Here is a 17753-nt window from a genome sequence, read left to right on the forward strand (position 1 = left end):
CCACTGGTTCTGAGACTGTTTTTGCTGGGGGGCCCGAGGAGCCCGTCCAGCCTCCTTCCTCGTCAGCTGGGGGGCCCGAGGAGCCCGTCCAGCCACCAGCTGCTCCACCAGCAGCCTCATCCACGCTTGCAGCAGCAGTTTCATCCATGCCGCCACCTGCTGCAGCGCCTCCGTCTGCATCCTCCACGCCGTTGCCTGGCCCGGCCTCTGCTGCATCCTCCACGCCGTCGCCTGGTCCGGATTCAGCATCCTCAGCGTCGCCTGGTCCAGCGCATGCTTCGGCTTCATCCGCTTCACCTGGTCCAGCCACTGCTTCATCCTCGCCTGGTCCAGCCACTGCTTCATCCTCGCCTGGTCCAGCCACTGCTTCATCCTCGCCTGGTCCAGCCTCCGTGTCTTCATCCTCGCCTGGTCCAGCCTCCGCATCACCTGCAGTGGCCTCCTCTTCAGCTTCCTCATCAGCTGCTTTGCCTGGTCCAGCTTCAGCATCCTCATCAGCTGCTTTGCCTGGTCCAGCTTCAGCATCCTCATCAGCTGCTTTGCCTGGTCCAGCTTCAGCATCCTCATCAGCTGCTTTGCCTGGTCCAGCTTCAGCTTCCTCATCAGCTGCTTTGCCTGGTCCAGCTTCAGCTTCCTCATCAGCTGCTTTGCCTGGTCCAGCTTCAGCATCCTCATCAGCTGCTTTGCCTGGTCCAGCTTCAGCATCCTCATCAGCTGCTTTGCCTGGTCCGGCCTCCGCTTCTGCTTCAGCCTCGTCTGGTCCAGCCTCTGCATCATCGTCTGGTCCAGCCTCTGCATCATCGTCTGGTCCAGCCTCTGCATCATCGTCTGGTCCAGCCTCCGCTTCAGCTTCCGCCTCGTCTGGTCCAGCTTCAGCTTCCGCCTCGTCTGGTCCAGCCTCCGCTTCACCTGGGGCTGCAGGGGCCACGCAGCCTTCAGGTCCCCTACTACCACCTCCACATCGTCGGTCATCTGCCTGGCCGCCTGTTGGGCATCTCCGCCACCGTGGACGCCCTCCTGAACGCCGCCACTGCCTTCCACGTGGCCGGCCTCCGGACTTGTTTCCACGCCGCTGTTGCCGTCCGCACGGTCGGCCCCCAGAACTGTTTCCACGCCGCTGTTGCCGTCCGCACGGTCGGCCCCCAGAACTGTTTCCACGCCGCTGTTGCCGTCCGCACGGTCGGCCCCCAGAACTGTTTCCACGCCACTGCCTACTGCGTGGCCGGCATCCGGACCTGCCCCGTTGCCATTCGCATGGTCGGCTTCCTGAACTTGACCATCTGGGCCTTTTTGGACTCTGTCCCTCCGTCCTGGGCCCCCTCCGCCCGCCCTGGTCGGGTTGTTTTCTGTTTTGTTTTGGTCCATTTTTTCGTTTCTGCTGGGCTGTCTGGTGCCAGCCCTTGAGGGGGGGGTACTGTCATGGTCCTGGGTCGGTGACCCAGCGCTTTTAGTTTGTTATCATTTTCTAGATGATGATTGTTTAAGTTCTGTGTTATTTTCGATCTGCCTCTGAGTCTGCGTCTGTATCTGTCTGTCTATGGTGTCTCCCCATCTGGTTGTGAATCTGTCTGTTTAGTTCAATGTCTTGTCTGGTTCCATGTATCTGAGTTTCCTGTTTTATTGTGAAGGTCCGTGTCATATGTGAGTGTGATCAGTTTACGTTTCCCCTGTCCCGTCAGCCCAGATTCCTCCCAGCTGTGTTGCCCTCCTGTCTCGCATCCCCTGATTACTGGTGTGTGTATTTAAGCCCTGTGTGTTCTCCTACCTGTTGCCGGTTCGTCTGTGTTCCTCCGTGTCAGTCTGTGTAACTCTGTGTCAGTCTGTTACCCTGTGTTCCACGGTGTCAGTCTGTGTTCCTCCGTGTCAGTCTGTGTTCCACGGTGTCCTGTTCCTCGTCTGCGTCTCTCTGCTATTCATCATCCGTTGTCATATGCTCCCAGGTCTGTTATTTTAGTTCTCCCAGTTTAGGTGTCTTTAGTTGTTTGTTATGCCCCACTGTTTGTTTGCCACTACACCTCTGTAAATAAAACCACCGGTATCTCATCCACTGCCTGCATCTTGGGTCCTCCTTCTAAATCCACACGGCTCGCCTCGGCAGCCGTGACACCATTCCTGTTACCACGATTACCACCCACAGATTCCAGCCAGTCACTGCAGAGAAGTGGGAACATTTAAGATACTGGTCACTCAAGTACCCACAAGTTTACTTGTGCAGTAATGTTTCCTGAACCTGTCAGCTTTGGCCTGACTATACCTTGATTTAATGCGAGGGCTGGAGCATAAATTGCAAGTCCAGACAAAAGGAGCTGTGGTTAAAAAAAAAAAAAAAAAAAAAGGACAAATGGCCATCTGGTTACAGATATGTGGCCCTAGCCAAACACGTCTTAAAACTTGCTTACTCCCATACTCGCTGTTTGAATAATAGCGAGGAATGTTACCAGCAGACGGGTTACTTTGTTATAACGCAGCTCCAGATACTTGGTAGAGAAGACAGTTACTCATACAGCATCCAAACAGACTTTTTTTAAAAAACAAACAAACTAGTGGTGCATTTATTGTACCATAGAGCAGTCTAATTAAAAAACAAACATTTTATTACACAATAAATCATAACTGGTTTAACCAGAAACCAAATAAGCTGATTTCTTCCCTTTAAATTACGGATGTTTTTATTACAGCGTGGATATTAGATATTTTAGTATTATGGGAGCATTTACTGGGTACTTTTTTTGATGATATTAGACAGAAGATTCTGTGACTCAACAAGGCTCTTTATGTTAACCGTCATTTTCTCTTGCTGTGTCAACTGAAGATTTTATGGTGTGAAAGTAGATACTAAGGTTTGAGGGAAAACACCAACAAATCACTCTTTTACTTATCACTCCCTTGCAGAAGATGTTTATGTGAAGACCATCTGGGTTGTGTCAGAACTCACGGATGTAGGAGACCTCTGTATAAGATTTATAGGCCTTGTGAGTGTATCTTTATTGCCCTTGCTGAACAAAGGATTCCAACTGTCGAAGGACACCACCCCACCCAGTGGGCAGGGTCTGAACTGAAACCTGTTGTCTGCCTATAAAAACTGCTGCACAAAAGAATAAACCGAGTTAGTTTGGGATGACAATCTAGAACAGTCTCCGCGTCTTCTTGTTCTTCCAAACTGCTCCCGGTACTCCGGCCGGTGCCGTAATTAACTGTTGATCATATTTGAGTGTTACTTGAGAATATTCTAATTGTTATAGGTTAAAGGCTGAACTCTGATGATGAAAGCCCAGGCCTCAAAGAAACCCAGAATGGAGTTTCTTAAAATTATCAAACTCATTTTTCATCGTGGGCCAAATGGACTGGACCAGTTAAACTACCGTCAGTGTAAAGACATGTAATGCACATTTCATCTGAGATATTTTAAATATAAAAGTCATACTTCCAATAATACAGCTTGGAATATTTTATTAGCTAACAGAATGTTTTTACTATAAACTCAAAGTTCTATGCAATTAGTTTCTGTTACTTAAATGTTGTATTAATTGCCACGAGGAAGGTCCTTATACTTATGCAAGTACAGTTTAAAGTCAAATATTCGCGGGGAAAGCCAATCACAGGAAAAAATGAAAGTGCAATGAGAGAATTTTAATCTGAGGCCAATCCCGCACATTACCTCTACCGGAATGGATATCAGTATGATGGACGACAGGTCGCTGGCGGTCAGTGACAGGGAGACGGGCAGAGCGGTGAGTTTTCGATCTCCGGTTAAGAATTCCTGGGTATTTTGCTGCCTTCTTCCGATCCAAGCGTAGTGTAAGCCGATGGTTGCGGACACCAGCAGCATCAACACAAAAACTGCATAGTCCGCTATGTGCAACGAGTCAGCTCCAGCCAAGTCCTCACACATTTTGTTACAAGTCAGAGCAAAACTAACTATAACGCCAGATAGGCCTTTACAAATCACTGCGAACCCTGCTCTCCATGACGCACAAACTCGCTATGTGTCCGAGCTCTTCAGCTTATATATTCCTAAACACCTATAGTTATGTTCGTTGTTAGCCACAACCTCCACAGGTGACGCTGATTAAGACTCCTGATTAAGGCCGTGCACTGATTGGAAACAGGCGGGTAATGAGGGAGAACATGTTTTGTTCGTTTCTACATGAGCTTTGTGTGATTTGATAAGTATCTGAGGCTGAGACCACAGGACTGTAAAACATGATTGCTGGGCTTCATATCTGTACTGAACAGTCATATAAGTAGTGATGGGCAGATGAAGCTTCATGAAGCACTGAAGCTTTTCATCCAATTGGTTCATCCCAGCGCAAAGCTTCTTGAAGCTTCATTTGCTCTAGTAGGAGACCTACTGGACGTAAAAATATTAGTTGGCATGAATTTGAAGAGTGTGGCCTTTTGCACACAGCCTGTAAATGTCAACAACACAAGGAGTGTGTAAAACATGTATATTGTAGTGATGGCAGCATACTGTGTATATTTATACTGGCAGTATGGAAAATGATTATTTGGAAATGCTTAAAATGGAAATGATCATTTACTGTGAGGTGTGGTTGGGGTGTGGACAGTAGTTGTGCTCCTCTTCTTAGCTGGCTCCATTCTCTCCTGACTTTCTCTCCTCACTCTCATAAACCTCCAAACTGTCTCCAAACTCTCACTAACCGCAACTCTCCATCAAACACCCACATTTTTGAATGAAGTCTGAGGGGTTTATATCGCTGTCATATCTCGCGGCAAAGTTCGAACCACTTCATGAACCAGTCATGTGGTACAGCCGGGCAGCGAGGCTTCGGACGTCATCATTTTCAGCTCCTCCCATAAATGAAGCAAGGCTCGATACGCGCATCGCGGAAACGCCCCCTCAATTACTCGACACAGGCTTCGAAGCCTCGATACAGAACGTCCCATCACTACATATAAGATTAGCTAGTAAATAACAATTAGTTAATGTTGTTCATGTTCACTAAAGTCAGTGTAAATATGAGATGACCAATACTATAGTTATTATATTAATCATTATAGGTTATTACAGCAGTGAGTTTGAACTCTCAAATCAAATCACTTCTATTGTGACATCACATGTGCAGGTACACTGGTACAGCACATGTGAGTGAAATTCATGTGAGTGAACTCTGTGTCAAATACTGAGCTTCAGTAAAGATTCAAGTTGCAGTTATTTATATGTCCTGTCACCTTAAATCTTCACTCAAAGACAGCTGTTACTGGTTAAACGATGTTAGCACAGAAATATTCGCTTCTGTCATGACTGATGAAGTTACTAGTTAATAAAGTTTCCAGTAAAGTGATTAATCGCAGCCACAGACTGACAGCAAATATCTCGATTAGCTTCAGTGCATCTATAATAAATATGTGCAAGTTTCAGTGCTTCGTTTAAACCGTATGATACTTATACTGACCCAGGGTCAGTGTAAAATACAATCCTAGCTGTGTGAACAAAGCCTGGCTCCTTTAATCCTGCATGACAAACCTCAGGATGCAGGTTATTATTACTCTTTCCTGCTGGCACACCTGTCACACCTGAGAGTCAGCTAGAAACGTACAGTGACGTGGACATCATGCAAAGACTGCCAGACTCTGTAATACTGCAAATGATCAGTGACTCAGGTTAACACTAAACTTTAAACAGTACCTCTGTGTCTCTGTGTGCTGAACATCTAGGATTGAGTCAGGCTGCATCAGCTGAAGCTGTTATTTGTATATATCAGTATTTTTTATTCAGGTGTGGGGAAAATACATAAGACTGCAGTGAAGCGATGCACCAGATGAATCCCTGGCCAAAGGTATCGTACTTAAATCAGACTACTGATCCAGCCACATCAGCCTTTTGTGAGGTCTGTTTAAAGTAGACTAAAAGTGAACTGCAGGTTCCTGAGAGGTGGACTGTGAGCACAGAAACACATGTTCATACATACAGCTGCAGCAAACTTACATTAATTTTAAATAGATTTGTTACTCTCGTGTCTGTCTCTGTGTTAGTCCTCTGACAGACTGGTGACCTGTCCAGGTGTGCTCTACCTGTGACTACTGGGACAGGCTCTAGCCTTTGTAATAGAAATGTTCTGTTATTCTCATTTTAAGTATTTAAGTGCTTATGCATATGCTTAGTTGTGACACTGTTATAGACTGTTCAGTGAAAGTTTCTAAAACTAGATGAACTTACTTCAGCGTCAGCAGTTTGAGAAAACAACTCCCTTTACAGGTGCTGATAAGGCCAAGGGCACAAAACAGCTTAACCATTGATCCGTTGAAGTGTGGTAGGATCAGTTTGTAACTTCCTCCCTTTTCCTTGGAATGCATAAAGGAGGAGGAGCACAACTTCTGTGGCAGCGCTGACATGACTGAACTGTGATGTTTGATGTGTGTTGGCGCAGTAATAAATAGCTTGATCACAGCTCTTTCTGTGTTGCAGACTTTATTTCAAAAATTCCACGACCCCCCCCCCCCCCCCCCACCCTCCCACTGTGAACCTGAATTGAATATTCAGAAGACATTTGTTTAAATAGTTCTACAAATCTGAGCTGTCGGTGTGTCCTTGGATTGTGTGGTAATAATATTAGAGCCTGCAATCTTTCTTACTGAATCTCTACTATGAGTCATGTTACCTGAGATTAATTCTATGTTTACCTGTCAGCCTGGACGAATGTGCTGTGTGAAGGAAATTAAATTAAATCAGATCTGAACTGCGTACATTTGAGGAACCTGGTCATATTTAATTGAAATATGAACCAGTGATTTTTTTGATTGCTGATTCCAAGATAGTCTTTGTGGAAATCCTGTTTGGCTTTTTGTCATTTTAATTCTCTTCTCTGTTTTCCAGAACAGTTCTCCACAGTCGCTGTCCACATGGGTCAGTGGGACCAAGAAGCACTCTGCTAATGTGGGACTCTGACCAGCAACATCCAGCAGGACCCAGACAGCGTTTTCTATCTCCCAGCTGGAGTTTTTGTTTGTCAGTGACTGGAGAGTCAGATTTTTGTTGAGCTTCACACTTGCAGAGGTAGGTCAGTTTGCAGAGATCCCTCCCACCCTGGCTTTTATGTGCTAGATTTCTTATCTGAAACGGTAATATTTCAGTGACTGCTGCTTCTACACTCTACTGATCCCTGATGGGAGAATCATCAATTTTGGCAACAAAGAAGCCTGGTGGATGTTTGTTTACAGTCTGATGATGGGACATCATGCTCTGCATCTTCAAAGTTTGCCTCCTCATTATTATTCATACCCAGTAATGTGAAGTATGCTCATATCTACTATAACTGAACCAACCTGGTGCTCTTCATTTATGGAGGCTGTTGAGTCTGAATGTTGGATATTGTGTATCTCGTGTTCTCTGGGCTTTGTTGTCCTCAGTCTTTTTGCAGGATCAGAAAACAAAACCAGGAGGCGCGTAAATGTTTCTTTTCCATGATGTTTCTTCAAATGTTTCTTCTGGATGATGATAAGACTGACACAGGATGCCACCTTTGGTCTTGTGATGAAGCAAAGCTCAGGAAGAAGTGTGATTAAATGGTACCCACATGTGTGCTGCTGAGAAGGATGTACAGGGGCACCTGCAGCCAAATCCAAGCTTCAGGTTAGTTGTAGTTGCAGAACGCTATAGACTGAGACAGCTGAGGCATCAAATATTTGATTAAACAGATGAAAAAGAGAAGTTTCTTCCCTATAATTATCACTTCTTAAAATCTGTAGCAACTTCAAGTCTCTCAGCGTGCTGAGCATGCTCAGAATGTGACAATATATTTTTGTTCAATATTTAATTTCTTTCAGTTGCAATTGTTAAATGAAAAAAAAATAAAAAATATATTCTTATAATTTAGCAAACTAATTTATCAAAAGAAATATACATATATCTGTATTAGTTTTAATAAATTAATTTGACAGCTGTATTGAAAATACCATATTGTATTCATACAGAATCAGTTTGGTATCATTGTTTGTCTGCTCACTGATTGTTGAAACTAAGAGTTGCTTTGATCTGTTTAGATCTAAAGTATCCAAAGTTGAGCTCTGATGTTTCTTCACCCCTGTGTGTGTGATATGTGATTCCTACATGCTGGCAGAGCAGCAGTTTGTGCTCACAGATGGTGACGGTGTGGAGAGACGATGGTGTTTCCTCAGAAGAACCAGCAGAGTCACTCGCTGACTGATGCTCGTCTGCACTGCACAGAGGAAATCAACTGACCGAGGTTTGTCCAGTGACGTGTTATGAATGTATATTTGTTTTATGCTTACAGTTATGTTTTTCTTGACAGAGGCTCTGCAGAGGTTAGACAAAGCAGAGAAAACATGTGCTTTACATTTTACTGTGATTTATTGAGATATTTGTTGCCTGATGTTCAGCAGGAATGGAGAAATGGAATCAAAGGGAGATGTTTTTGCTGTTTTTGTAATGATGTAAGTAAATCTTCAATATTATTTATTTGCTTGGTTATATTAGGAGTGTTTCTGAGTGAGGGGGGAGGAGTCATCATCCAGGTAAAGTGACGTGGATCAGTGGATACACTTGTCTCCCCTTTAAAGGAGACACTCTTAGAGAGAGACGATTAGAGTCATCCTTAAATGTTAGTGCTTTCAAATACACAAACATTTTTAAAGGACAAAAATGAACATCCAACTTTGACTGTAATACAAAATAAATCTTTGCATGTGTGTTTTCAAACTCTCAGATGGGCAGCATATCAGTCTTGGACTGTCTAACCTGCCGGAGCAGCACTGAATGACCACCACACATGAGCATGTTCCTGCAACATTCAGCATCTGATCCTTCATCTGTGTGCTGCTGCTTTTGGTAAGTAGAGTTACCCAACTACAGTAACTCTAAACACATGCCATCCATTTCTAACGGCCTGGTTACTTCCTGTCAGTTACTTTAGAAACCAAGTGGTCACCTGACCTAACACTGTTTCTTCTTCTTCCCCTTAATGTTCAAGTGTCACATGTCAAACAGCTGGAGAGGAAACTACACCAGTGTACTGGGATGTTTCACCAACACGTGCCAGATGCTGTTCCTTCATGGTGACATCACCAGAGACAGCCCCACCCACCTCAGGACCTCGCCATTGATCATGATGATTATAATGATGACAGCGAGCGGAACTAAGACTGTAAAAATCCACGACCAGAATTTTTCTTTCTAATTATTAATGAATACTGAGAGCCTCTTTCTGTGTTTTGTCTGTTTTGTTTTTTTTTACCTCATTTGTTACTAACAAAGTTCACAAACTCACACAGTTTACATTCTGTATGTTTCCATCTTTACCAGCCACACTCTAACTGCATTTAAGAAAATGATCCTTAGAAATCGTCCTTTTTCTCTTTTGTAATTGATGATAATTCAGTGAATATACTGCGCTGCTTCCTTCTATTGCGTCACACATTGCTTTATGTTTTTCAGTGTCCAGTTATTTTTTACTGCTGTTTGAATTCTCTGTATGTTTGACCCTGTAGACTGTTTGATGGACTGCTTGTCTTCCTGTTTGTAACCGCCGCCTGTTTTTTAATAAAGATTTGGATTTCTGACTTCAACACAGCCTCTGCGTGTCCTCCCTTTGTGTCCTCTTCCTCTGTGAATGTGTTGCATGTGTCACAGATTCATTTTATTAACAGCTTTCCCACAGTGAGTTGCATCAGCATTCATTCACAGCACATTGCAGAAGGATTCAGAGTGATCTTACAGTCAGAATGATCCTGACAGAGTGCCACTGTAAATGATCTTTCATCAGGTAAATTTTAAAGTTCAGTATTTCAAAGCAGGAGTTATGAAGAATCATGCTGGCATTAGGACTAATAATATGTACTTAAAGTCAAAGTTTTTCAATTATGCTAGAATATTGGAAGACAATCAACTTTTAGTGTTTTCCACATATTAATTATTCTGAAATAGAGACGTGACCCTAACTGTACAGAAGCACTAAACAACTGACAATCTAACAGACATCATTGGCCTGAGCTGTCATGCACAGTGAGTCTGATCCTTTGCTGTGAGAGTCTGACAAGCATGTTTCTGGTCAGTTTGGAAGAAATAATATCACAATGTTGATCTTTTTTCCAATATTCCTTCTCTTTTAAACTGTGATCAAAGGTACTTATGTTCACAGCATGTAATAATACTGACAGTCCAGGGCACTGTGGTCTGTTGAGCTAGGGTTAGGGTTAGCAATTCAGACATATGTAATCAATATTAAACGTCTCTGACGTGGGCCACTGTCTGCAGTGTTGGGAAATCCATACCAGGCTGGAACGAGTCAAGGTAAGTGAGCATCCACGAGAAGACACAGCAGATGCATCCTACTAATACTGACAGGACCAGGAGACTCCAGAAACCGAGCATCTTCTCTTCAGTGCCATCCTCTCCTGTCACCCTCTCTGCCCGCAGCTCTTTGAGTATGGGGTAGATAAGGGCGCAGAGAAACCCTTATTACTAATTCGTATTATAATTCAATTTTCATGAAATATTCATATTCAGTATCGGTCCTTTTATATTATAACCACGTATCCACCCAGGCTCATGGTGGGGCAGGGCTCTGTCCTGGGATGCTTGAGTACAAGGTAATGTACACCTGACCAGGTATCCAGTCTGTCAGAATTGTTTTCAATATTTGGTTCAAAAACACGAGTGACAACAAAAATCCAACTAGGATTCTTGCATATGATGAATGAAGTCTGTCTTTGACTGTATTGTCCAGCTGATCCATCAAACCCCCAGCAGGTGAACCTTATTCATGACATAACACGGCAACAATGTAAAAAATGAAACAGCAACAGTCTAAATGTAAAGTGCATTCTAAAGTCCTCTTCAATAAATCATATGCAAAGAGTCATTCAGGACTGTAAAACGTGAACTACAGAACCCAGAGTCTTCATCATTAAATCTCTGGTTGCTTTATTTTTCTATCCTATATCAGATACTTTAAGGTTAGGTTAGGTAAAGTTGCATTCTCATGGTGAGGCAAAGTGCTTTATGTGTGTGTGTGCGTGTCATGAACGGCTATAAAAGGCCTATAATTACAGAACAAAGCGGGGTTTGAGTTCGAGTTGCGGCAGACTGTCACTACTTGTAAATGGAACGCAGCCTTCCTGCGGCGGACAGCTAATAACAGGAATCGGACGCGGTCCAGCCAAGTCCACAGCAACCACCATAGCAACCGCCTAGCATGACCTTAAAAACATATTCTGTCTTCATAACGATCAAAAACATGAAATGATTTGCAAAGTGTTTAAGTGTTACAGCTGCAGAGAGCTATGGCGGTATCTTTGGAAGCTGTTTGCATAGCTAATAATATACGATGTAACCATGGAGACAGTCAGTCACGTGAGCTAGCGGTGCATGTTTACTACAGTGAATAAGGTGATTGTGTGCACAGTGTCCACACGCTGCAGAGGGTAAAGACATTACTTCAATATTGTTTTATATTTGCCTTCTGTTGACCATCACCATCAGGTTCACCATTACAGTTTCAGCAGACAGATGCACACTGTCTAAATATGAACACACTCAAAAACTCATGTCTCAGAAATAAGCACAGATGTTCATGTTTGTCATTAGTTTTATTTGTAAGAAAATTATGAACTTCATATTGTGCATCAAATAAAAGAACATTTCACAACTCTGAGTCAACAGAAATGTCTCTAATGTAGACGTGTACAGTGTAGTGTAAGCATTAAAAGATCATAAAGGAAACACTAACATTCATGTGAAACTAATTGTAATGAAAAAAATGAACAGGTGGTTTATAGATGTAAAAGAAAGAATCTGAAAACAACACTTTTTTGGTCTAAGTGATCAAAGTAGAAAACAGAACTGATGTTCAAGAACAAACCGTAGCTGCACTAATATTACACATCTCCATTGTTGTGGTGAACAGACATGTTGCTTTTAAAACCACATGCAGTGTGTGACCGTGACTGTTCACTGAGACCATGAACGCCACTTTGCTGAAGCCTTCGCCTTCTTCTTCTTCTTCTTCTAAATTGGAAGCAGAAGGAGCACGAGCTGCTTTGATCTACTGAAAGGAAAAAGCAGAACATCTGAGCTGAAACCATTAAGACAGGAACAATCATTCAATGCAGTGTCTCAGGTGGCTTAGCCTGTTACAACTGTTGATACAAGCTAAATACGGTTAACACACAGTGTCAGGGAGCTCCAGTGTGGGAACTAGTGGCTTTAGGTTTGTAGTCATTTAACTTTCATCCATTCATTCATTTAATTCAGGAGGAAGAAATGTCAGGTTGATGCAGGCTGGTTACATGCATTTGGTCCCATGCTGTCTTTAACTAAATGACTTGGTTCATTTTATGGCTGGGCTGTATGTGGGGTTATATCATGTTATTTGGGCAGGAGTACCTGTCCCCTGTTAGACTTAGAAAGTTTCTCCATAAGTAGAGTTTCTAACTCTTCTAGCACATCTGTGGCTGACAGCTTTTTGGTGGCTCTTTTTACCCCACACTGGTTGTGAGTGTGTAAATAGCCCCACTAGTTCTTTTGGGTTGCAGTTAACTTGGGAGGAAGAGGTAGGTCTGCCATGACTAGATGTATAACAATTATCTGGGATACATAAATTTCATAATGCATGCATATATCTCTATAAACCTGCCTGAGGGCTGCCATTTTTTTACATTCAGTTATTTCTTTGTTGAATCTAAATAATGAATGTGTTACAGTTAAACTGACACTGATCAGTGTGAATGGCTCATTGGGACACAGAAACCTTTAAATTAAACCCATCACCTGATATCGAGTGTCAAACAATATCAAAGCTGTAAAAGCTCTTTACAGTCAGAATTTATAAAACTATGATTGTAAATTAATTCAAACAAGTGAGCTTTTCTCTTTGTGCTGAATATCAACACTGTGATTTCTTAGACTGTAAGCTTTACTTCAGCACAACCAGTTGTAGAAGCTGCCACTCCAAATGTCTTTTGATAACAAGAAAAAAAGACCTTTTCAGTCCACGGCCTGAAGTTCTTCTCCGACATCTTCTGCCATCAGCTTTGTCTGCTGGTTTGAAGACAATAAACCACAAAAAAGATGATTTAGTCACTTTGTCTGCATCATGCAGCTCGAATGTGTCGTGTAACGATGTTGAATAGCCGTCGTTATCCCTCTGCTGTCTCAGCAGGATTGTACTGTACAGCATCTCATTGATATGTGAGGAATGCTAATGTAAACAGACTTACATCATTAAAACATAAAGGACAGGAGATATTTAGATATTTTTATATTTATATTACATTTTATAGCTGACGGATTTTACTAAATAGATAGAATTTACTAAATAGCTGGATGAACATGAAAAATATGTCTATAATAACAAATGACCATGAGAGCCAGTAGAATTAATTCAACTGGACACTCGAAAGACGTCCTTAAATGCTCTTTAAGTGGCAGAACAAACGAACAAACACTTAATTGCTTACTTTAGATGAAATCTGCTCAGCTACTTTGAAAACAGCTTCTAACTGGTTCCTCCTGTAACAGGATGACTGCTCAGGGGTAAGGCCATCATGCAGTCCAGCAACCTTTATGGTTCTGCTTTGATTCACCAGGAACTATTAGGGAAACCTTCCAGCGCCTCCTGTGAAAGACACAGGCATAAACACACAAACATTTATTAACATGTTCCACAGTCTTCCAGTTTGATTTTCTCATCCTGTGGACAACAACGTACATGGATGCAGGTTTATTGTTAACTTTTGTAAGGTTTATTTAGTGAACATATCCAGCTGCAGCTCCACTGTGATCCTGAACTGGATAAGCACTTAAGAAAATGTGTCAATAAATGGACAAACATCAACTTACTATATTTATCCAAACAGACGGGACCAATAATGCTTCACTGAGTTAGAGACTTTAATGTCTCTTCTATGTAAGAATGTCTCGTGCTGATATACCTGCAAACTTGACAACAAAGGTTTTTCAGACTGCATGTAGCTGTCCTCTATGTCAGCTCACACATTTACATTCATGTCACACTTATTTCTGCTTTCCCATTTTATAATTATTACTTACATTTTGATTATAAACCTTGAGTTTGTAAATGATCAGATTACATAATTGGAATACAATGTATCCAATTCAGGGTTGCGGGAGGATGAAGCCTATCCCAGCTGATACAGGACAAAGACAGGCTGCCAGTTTATTGCAGGGCTAACACAATATGTGTAACAGAAAATCCACTTAAATGTTTGATATTTCTTATAATAATCATAATTATGACTATTATTTAAAGGTTTCTTTATAAATACATTTTGATTTTTTATAACCTCTAAAATATAAACCTGAGCTGTTTCAGATTCTGACCTCTGACCTCACTGCAGCTCCCTCTTGGAAGTACGTCTGCTTCTTGTCTTCCCCCAGTGTTGACCGCCTGCCCTTGATATCACGTACTGTACCTGAGGAACAAAACAGGACAAACACTTGCCTTCATTTAAGAAGTACATTCATACAGAGGTAATCTATGGAAACACACTAGTTCAACCTTTGGGAGGAATCAGTTCCTGTGAAACATTTCTGTAAATGAACATCATGTGGAGAATGAATGAAATGAGTTCTTCAGGTGACTCAGCAGTCCCACACTGACAAATGAAATCTAGTTAAACTATTAAGCATATTTGCTCTTCTGAAATCTGTGTTAAACAACAACAAACATAAATTAGTAACAAAAATACAGCTGAGTAGAGGCTTTACAAACCACCAGCAGCCATAATGCTAAATTTTAATCTTCAAATGTTTCTGAGCCGTCTTCAACCTGCTTTTAACACATTAAAGTCCCACAGTCAATGCAGCCTGACTCAATCCTAGATGTTCAGCACACAGAGACACAGAGGTACTGTTTAAAGTTTAGTGTTAACTTGAGTCACTGATCATTTGCAGTATTACAGAGTCTGGCAGTCTTTGCATGATGTCCACGTCACTGTACGTTTCTAGCTGACTCTCAGGTGTGACAGGTGTGCCAGCAGGAAAGAGTAATAATAACCTGCATCCTGAGGTTTGTCATGCAGGATTAAAGGAGCCAGGCTTTGTTCACACAGCTAGGATTGTATTTTACACTGACCCTGGGTCAGTATAAGTATCATACAGTTTAAACGAAGCACTGAAACTTGCACATATTTATTACAGATGCACTGAAGCTAATCGAGATATTTGCTGTCAGTCTGTGGCTGCGATTAATCACTTTACTGGAAACTTTATTAACTGGTAACTTCATCAGTCATGACAGAAGCTAATATTTCTGTGCTAACATCGTTTAACCAGTAACAGCTTTCCTCCAATATAAGCTAACGTTTACACCGTAACTTTAAGCTAGCACCATAAAGACGGTAAAACACGTAATAACATCTACAAATGCATCTTAAAGCTGTTATATTAGCACTCGGTGTATTACTAACATAACCACATTAACATTACTGACACTCGCTGACTTTTAATAGTCATTCTATAAATGCTGTCCGTTTAAATGGTCTTACCTGTACACACTGCATATCCACCGGATTCCAGCCAGAGTGGATTCTGGAGTCTTCCCACGCTCCTGTTAGTGATCCTCCATCTGGATGGATGAGAACAACCTTCTGAACAATCTAGCAGGAGATGGCCCATATCTATGGGACTGGTTTGTGCTAATAACGCTAATGTATGGACTGATAACAGCCGAAGCGGGTGAATAAAGTCACCCAGTCGCTAGCTGTGCCATTACCCAGCATACATCACTCCCTCCGTAAATGCAATAAACGATACAAAAGTATTGTTCTACCTGTTTTTCAGGTAGTTGTTTACATTATATAATTTATTGTGTTCTGTATACGTCACTACAATGTGACTTGGAAAATGTCTAAATATACCGACAACAGGCACTTCCCGGCAATCTCTTCAATCGGAGGACCCTTCACGTCAATTCCCGACGCGAGAGGGGTACCCTGCGCGTCCATAAGTGCAGCAGAGGGAGCCTGACCATGCGTCACACGTTTGACGAGTTGGGAGTGAGAACGTGTTGAATGGATGGATGGATGTGATGTCCACATATGTGGACGCCAGGTCCTAGGAGGTTAAGAGACAAATGTTCCTTCAGTATGTTGGCATTACTAAATTTGGCTCAATGCTTACATATATGTATAAAAAGAAAATGTACGAGCTGTGATAACTGTTTCTGATAAAATGAAGAGTAGACTGATATATTGAATATTTCTTTATTGGGTGAGAAAATCAGACCATGTCATAACTGCTTTAAGTCACACAGAATAGATATCAGAGCCTTAAACAGGCTGACTTCTGCTAAATGGGTCAAACTGGGCAGAAAGTATACAAACACATAACATCCTTATAGAATATGATGTAACACTATAGATCAACTTACCTCAGAATATATAAAGCATATAAACAATCACAGCAATATGATGCAACAAACACAGCAGTGCTACTAATCCAAAATACTCAAAGCTTCATAGAACTGGAACAAACATTTATTTTTAGGTCCATTCTGCTGCTGATACAGACTTTAGGTTTCTGAACATTAAACTTGGTGCTGCCTTTCATAGTGTGTAACTTGAAGGCCCTGAGTACTTTCTCCCACACTGAAAACACTGGAATGATGAAATCATTTGAACATTATCTAACAAGACTGATTCAGGACAGACAATTAGTTATTTTGAACTTTCCTAACAGTCCTTCACAAACAGGGAACAGTCTGTCTATTCTCTCCATCTGTCAGCTGCTGCTGGCTCTTCCTCCTCCTCTTCCTCACACACTGCTGAGTTTGTCCTGGTGGATCATCAGGGCTGCAAAGCCTCACAGATGATGTGCAGCTGTGGGTCCCTCAGTCTGTCCTCACTCTGGACACTTGCAGTCGTCACACATGGAAATCAAATGTGTGATAAGCTGCAGGATTCAAACACAAGTGTAACTTATAAACACATGTTCATACTTTTATTACACAATCAGAGAGAAAGAAACAGAGAGAGAGTGCAGGACAGACAGACAGGTGACAGTCTCAGGTGTACACACTGCTACAAAACAGCACCAGAGAAGCAGGATTTAGTGTTTGTGTTATTACGAGTGTAAACAAGAAGAGTTCCCAGATGGTACAGTGGACACATGTGTGACTCCTGTGATTAAAGCATCTTTCTTTCAGCTTAACGAGTGAACCGTCAGCTCGTTTAAAGATGTGTAAGATGTGAGCCTCATCTTGGTGACTCCCATTTAGACCAAAATTATATGGCCAATTGCATTTTTCATATAACCTCTGGGATCTCCTGGTCTAACAACACTTTCAGTCAAAGGCTCTTGGGACACTTTTTCAATCCTTTGAGGCATCAAGTCTAGACGTGGCTCCTTAAAGAGCCAAGTTTCCAGCTATAAGGTTGCCCAAGTCTGTGATTGGTACCCTGTACAGGACATCAACTCTTACTCTCAATGTTACCATATTTATATATACATATTAAGCGGAACTTAATCTAGAAACTGAGGCTACAACCACTTTAAAAAATATTTTTAATAAGATTACAATAGAAGTGAGAATTTAATAATTTTTTATAAGCAGTCACACTAATGGCCACCACAAAAAAAATGCAGGTTTAATGCACTTACACACATTTAATTCACTTTTAAGACCTAAATGCCACGTTCATTCAGAAGAAGGGAAGAAGCAAGCAGGGTAGCCTCTGCAGAACTGCATGCACATTGGACATGGGGCTCTGCCCTATGGGCCACGTGGCACGGTGCATGTTCTGTCCTCACTAAG

The 17753-nt window shown here is 42.0% G+C and overlaps 2 long non-coding RNA genes across 3 annotated transcripts; one reads left to right on the plus strand and one right to left on the minus strand.

Moving 5' to 3' along the window:
- The first annotated feature begins 7469 nt into the window (after positions 1–7469).
- LOC146555884 (uncharacterized) lies at positions 7470–9542 on the plus strand. The gene is made up of 5 exons (XR_014889228.1): positions 7470–7594; positions 8082–8207; positions 8365–8415; positions 8688–8809; positions 8952–9542. It is a non-coding gene; the product is annotated as an uncharacterized LOC146555884 (long non-coding RNA).
- Positions 9543–11561: 2019 nt separating this feature from the next.
- On the minus strand, positions 11562–15753 carry LOC146555885 (uncharacterized). Of its 2 annotated transcripts, XR_014889188.1 has the most exons (5): positions 15487–15753; positions 14321–14412; positions 13438–13595; positions 12961–13018; positions 11562–12026 (listed from the first exon to the last, which is right to left on the minus strand). It is a non-coding gene; the product is annotated as an uncharacterized LOC146555885 (long non-coding RNA). The 2 variants fall into 2 exon arrangements; XR_014889187.1 differs by having other exon boundaries at positions 11562–13018.
- Positions 15754–17753: the final 2000 nt, after the last annotated feature.

The sequence above is a fragment of the Mchenga conophoros genome, linkage group LG17 (assembly GCF_057382185.1).
Source record: "Mchenga conophoros isolate Kocher_MC1m ecotype Shallow Benthic linkage group LG17, M_conophoros_male_GT1.1, whole genome shotgun sequence".
NCBI classification, from domain to species: Eukaryota; Metazoa; Chordata; class Actinopteri; order Cichliformes; family Cichlidae; genus Mchenga; species Mchenga conophoros.